The sequence below is a fragment of the Macaca fascicularis genome, chromosome 11 (assembly GCF_037993035.2).
Source record: "Macaca fascicularis isolate 582-1 chromosome 11, T2T-MFA8v1.1".
Classification (NCBI taxonomy): Eukaryota; Metazoa; Chordata; class Mammalia; order Primates; family Cercopithecidae; genus Macaca; species Macaca fascicularis.
Window position 1 is genome coordinate 108,927,926 of NC_088385.1, and position 6,000 is coordinate 108,933,925.

Below are 6,000 nucleotides of genomic sequence, written 5' to 3' on the forward strand. Positions count from 1 at the left end.
TTCCCTTCATACCCTCCCCGCCCAAAAGCCAACCTAACTCGCTTCACAGTAAACCAAAGTATACTTGCTAATAACCTTTTCAAATTTGAAAGTAAATAAGCCATTTAGATAATACAAAAACCTTATGTTAACTCCAAAGTTATGTTTATATTTTTTAAAAGTTGTTTTATTATTTAGTCTCTCTTACTTAGAATCAGTTTTCCTGATTTCTAATCAAGTGGGTCTTTTTTTTTTTTTTTTTTTTTTTTTTTTTTTAACACTAACACAGAGGATTCCACAGAAATTGCATTTTATAAACCAAATTAAGTGCATCAGTGTTGTGCTGTGTTTGGGTTTCCTAACATCCCTTACATGTGGCATTGTCCCATGTTCCCATTTTTACTCAGTTGGAGACATACTAGTCTGGTGTTTGGGCCTGGAATGAGGAAAGGGCAGTGGGAGGAAGATAAGTGGTATCCCATTCTCTCCCACTGCCTGATTCTGGCAAGCCAGTAAGCCCAGCCGTCTCCCCACACACATACTCTTGGTCTGGCTCTGAATGCCCCACATTCTCCAGTCCAGAATGTCATGCATCTGCATCATGTCTGTTGCACAAGAGAGCAACCACAGCCTCAAGCCCTGGAGTGGAATTTTCTGACTCTCCTTGGTCACTCCCAGCAGATTCATCTTCTTTTCTTTTCTTTTTTTTTTTTTTTTTTAGATGGAGTCTCGCTCTTGTCGCCCAGGCTGGAGTGCAATGGCATGATCTCGGCTCGCAGCAACCTTCGCTTCCTGGGTTCAAGCGATTCTCCTGCCTCAGCCTCCCAAGTAGCTGGAATTACAGGTGCATGTCACCACACCCAGCTAAGTTTTGTATTTGTAGTAGAGACGGGGTTTCACCATGTTGGCCAGGCTGGTCTCGAACTCCCGACCCCAGGTGATCCACCCACCTCAGCTCCCCAAAGTGCTAGGATTACAGGCGTGAGCCACTGTGCCTGGCCCCAGATTCGTCTTCTAAAATGAAGGGTAGCAGGTTTCCAGACCCATATTGGAGTTGGCAGTGACCGCCAAAGTCCATGCTTGGAAAATACTGAAGAAGATGTCAATAGTCTGTCTTGTGGTTTAAGACAAGGTGGTGTAGGGTGCCCAGAAAGCCTGAGGTTTAGGTAGTTCCTCAGCAACAAGCACTGCTCTGTGCCCCACCATCCTCAAGGCCAGTTCCACCTCTGGATGTCTCAGTTACATGAGTTGATAAAAGTCTCTAACTTCAATAAACTGGAGTTAGATTACAGATGATTAGACCTGTAAGAGTCCTGACTGATAACAGATACACAAGAGTTCCCCTAATATGAAAATACAGTAAACTACTATCATCTGGAGTCATTTTTATTTCATTTTTTTTTTCTTTTGCAGTTTTCTTTTTTCAGTACAGACTTGCCTTCAGAGGAAAGATCATTTTTACATAAGTGGATTCAGCTGCCCCCACTCACAATCCTCACCCTGTGAACCATTTGTTTTTATTTCAAAAAATTTGAGTAATATTTTCACAATTCAAAACTCAAAACAATATGAAAAGGTATACTGTGAAAAGCCTTTTTGCTTTTCCCTACCTGCATTTACTCAATTAATTCACTCTCTCCTTGCAGATGTCCACTTCTTTTTTTTTTTTTTTTTTTTTTTTGAGACGGAGTCTTGCTCTGTAGCCCGGGCTGGAGTGCAGTGGCCGGATCTCAGCTCACTGCAAGCTCCGCCTCCCGGGTTTACGCCATTCTCCTGCCTCAGCCTCCGGAGTAGCTGGGACTACAGGTGCCCGCCACCTCGCCCAGCTAGTTTTTTTTGTATTTTTAGTAGAGACGGGGTTTCACGGTGTTAGCCAGGATGGTCTCGATCTCCTGACCTCGTGATCCGCCCGTCTCGGCCTCCCAAAGTGCTGGGATTACAGGCTTGAGCCACCGCGCCCGGCCTTTTTTTTTTTTTTTTTTTTTTTTTTTTTTTTTTTTTTTGAGACAGAGTCTTCCTGTGCATGATGATCATGCAGTGCAGTAGCATGATCTCCACTTACTGCGACCTATGCCTCCTGGGTTCAAGCAGTTCTTCCTGCCGCAGCCTCCTGAGTAGCTGGGATTACAGGTGCCCACCACCATGCCCAGCTAACTTTTGTATTTTAGTCAAGATAGGGTTTCACCATGTTGGTGAGGTTGGTCTCAAACTCCTGACCTCAAGTGATCCGCCTGCCTTGGCCTCCCAAAGTGCTGAGATTACAGGTGTCAGCCACTGTGCTCAGCCTAGATATCCACTTTTTATCAGATTTTTATGAAAATACAAGCCAAAACAAATATTTTAACATGTTTCCCTTTTCATTTTTATCCCAAATATAGTATACTGTACAACCGGTTTTGAGTCTTTTTTGACATAGCAATGTATCTTGGAGATGTTTCCTTTATCAATGCATAGAGATCTCCCTCATTTTTAAGGTTAATTTGCTTTGTTTTATACCTGTACAGTATTCCATTGTATGGCTGTGCCATCATTTATTTAACAAGTTCCCTATTTGATGAGCAATTACATGGTTTCCAAATTTTTGCAATTACAAGTAGATGCCTTTGTACATACATCATGTCACACATGTGCAAGGAAATCTCTAGGAGAAATTCCAGTGAGTGGGATGTTGGGAAATCCATCTGTTATTTTGCAAATGTTATCTTGCCTTTAGAACCTTTCACTTGAATATTTTTATTGGGAATCTTTTTTCCTTTTTCTTCTTTCTTCCTTTCATTCTTTCTTTCTTCTTTTTTTCTCCTTTCTTTTTCTTCCTTCTTTCTTTCTTTTTCTTTTCCTTTTTTTTTTTTTTTTTTTTAAAGACTGGTCAAGTGCAGCAGTGGGAGTGGAGAAGGAAGACAAAAATCTGTAACTGGGCTGGGCATGGAGGCTCATGCCTGTGATCCCACACTTTGGAAGGCTGAGGTGGATAGATCACTTGAGTCTAGGAGTTCAAGACCAGCCTGAGCAACATAGCAAGACCCCATCTCTACAAAAAAATTAGCCAAGAATGGTGGTGCAAGCTGTGGTCTCAGCTACTCAGAAGGCAAGGGAGGAGGATCACTTGAGCCTGGGGAGGCAGAGGTTGCGGTGAGCAGAGATTGTGCCACTGCACTCCAGTCTAGGCTATAGAGAAAACTAAACTAAAATAAAGATATCTGTAACTGGTTGTGAACAATTAGTTGTAAACACCAGTGCACTCGGACAAGCCAGGAATCTTTCTGATTACACACATTTTCTCCTAACCTGAGGATGCTGAATATAAGGTCACGTTTCTTTGGTGACTCAGTCATCCATGACTGTAGATCAAGTGCAAATGTGGATTCTGCAGTAGATGGTGTGGGACAGAGGCCTGCCAACTTGGTCACAGGCCTTCTACAAACACCCCTTCTGTTCCCTCTTTTATGTAACCACCTACTGCAGGGAGTGCAAGACTGTGTGCTCCTCTTTCTGATGACAGCAGAACTCACCTGTCTTCTGCCTCCTACCACAACCCTGACATGTCTTCTTTTATGGGCAAGAGTGTCTCCAGTTCACTTGGGTTTTTCATTATGACATTGCAAACTTTTGCAACTAGTTGCAAAATTTTGTCAATGCCTCTTTCAGTTTGTACTCACTTTTCCTTTTTGGTATCTCTCTGAAGTCCATTACTTGTCTTATACTTCTTTCCTATCTTTTGAGGGGATTGTATGTTTGTTGTTGTTTTGTTTGTTTGTTTGTTTTAAATTTTGAGGTGGAGTCTCGCTCTGTCATGAGGCTAAAGTGCAATGGTGCGAGCTTGGCTCACTGCAACCTCCACCTCTCAGGTTCAAGTAATTCTCCTGCCTCAGTCTCCTGAGTAGCCGGGACTACAGGCATGTGCCAACACGCCCAGCTAATTTTTGTATTTTTAGTAGAGACCGGGTTTCACCATGTTGGCTAGGATGGTCTTGATCTCTTGACCTCATGATCCGCCCACTTCGGCCTCCCAAAGTGCTGGGATTACAGGCGTGAGCCACCATGCCCAGCTGGAGACGATTGTATTTTTATAGACATCAACAATTAAGCACAATATTCTCTTCTCCTTTCTGGCAAAGTGATCCAGGACAGAACACCAGGGGCAACCCACAGAACTTTTAATCCTCCCTGACCTTGTAGCTTGGTGGTCAGTGCAGAATGACCCAATGAGTGGGGGACACCAGCAATGCAGTAGTCAGAAAGAGAGAGAGAGGAAAGATTCTTTACCTTTGAGAAACTTCAAAATGGACTTGGAAATAATCAGCTTTAAGTTTGCTTAAATGTATCCTTTACGTCATTTGGAAAAAGAAAATATCATTTGGAATTACCTATGGGGAGGCATCATAGCTTTTTCAGAACCAGGTATTCACGGACTTTCACCTAAAACTAGGGATATTTCTTTATCTGCTTACATGATCACTTGGGTTCTGTTAATATTGATTATTTCCTGTATCAGACACTGTGAGGGCATTTCCTCATAGTTAACCCTATTTTTTTAATGAGGAAATTAAGGTGTAGTGAGGTTGTCACCAGATACCAAATGATGGGGCTAGAACCAAACCCAGGACTGTGACTACTACTGTCAACCTTTGCCATGCTGACAGTGTGATTCTTAGTCACTGTCTTATGAGTATGAATTAATTTGTCAGCTTTTCTAGGGTTATATAATATAAGGCCTTGAGAAATGAAACCCTTAAGCTGGCAAGTTTAGAAAAATGGGTGAAATGTTTGGACTGCCACTTCAAAAGGGCAGGTCCTGGTTGAACTCTGGGCATCTAAGACTTGTGGGGGTAGGGGCAGGTGATAGGAATCAGGAGTAGAAACAGTAAGAGAGGGTCTATATGATACACCTGGTCTTTGGTGGGAATGGGGATCAGTTCTTGTATGAGTCCGTTTTCACGCTGCTAATAAAGACATACTGGAGACTGGGTAATTTATAAAGAAAAGAGCTTTAATTGGTTTACAGTTTCACATGGCTAGGGAGGCCTCAGGAAACTTATAATCATGGCGAAAGAGGAAGCAAACATATCCTTCTTCACATGGCAGCAAGAGAGAGAAGGAGAGCCGAGCAAAGGGGGGGTGCCCCTTATAAAACCCCCACATCTCGTGTGAACTCACTATCACAAGAACAGTATGGGGAAACCGTCCTCATGATTCAATTATCTCCACCTGGTCACCCCCTTGACACGTGGGGATTATTACAATTCAAGATGAGATTTCAGGTGGGGACACAGCCAAGCCATATCAGTTCTCCTGCATCCACCACAACCCGAGGAAGAGCACTGAAGAGGCCAGGGATTCCACTGGGCAGTGAGACGGGTGCAGCAGGCTTTCGGTACGATTCAGGCTCTGGTGGCTGTGAGGTGTGGATTCTTAGGACTCTCAACTCCTGGTATCTTTTGCTTCTGGATGGTGCAGTAAGAGGGACTGGGGGTTGTCTTCCGTCTGTGTGGACTTCCCAAAGGAGAAGTCATGGTGAGGCCCAGGGAAAGGAGCATCTGGGCCACCACAGGGCTGGGTAAAAGAAGTCCTCAGAGCTCACTTTTTTAAAAAGTTATTTTAATTTATTATTATTTTTGAACACTGTTGGTGACCATTATTTTACTGCGGTAAAATATAAACTTTATCATCTTGGCAATTTTTTTTTTTTTTTTTGAGACAGGTCTCACTCTGTCTCCCAGACTGGAGTGCAGTGGTGTGATCTTGGCTCACTGCAGCCTCAACCTCTGGGCTCAAGTGATCCTTCCACCTCAGCCTCCCAAGTAGCTGGGACTACAGGTGTGTACCACCATGCTTGGCTACTTTTTGTATTTTTTGTAGCAACAGGGTCTCACTATGTTGCTTAGGCTGGTCTCAAACTCCTGGACTCAAGAGATCCTTTTGTCTGGACCTCCTAAAGTGTTGAGATTATAGGCGTGAGCCACCACACCTGACCATTGTAGCCATTTTTAAGTGTGCAGTTCAGTAATTTTGAATACATTAATA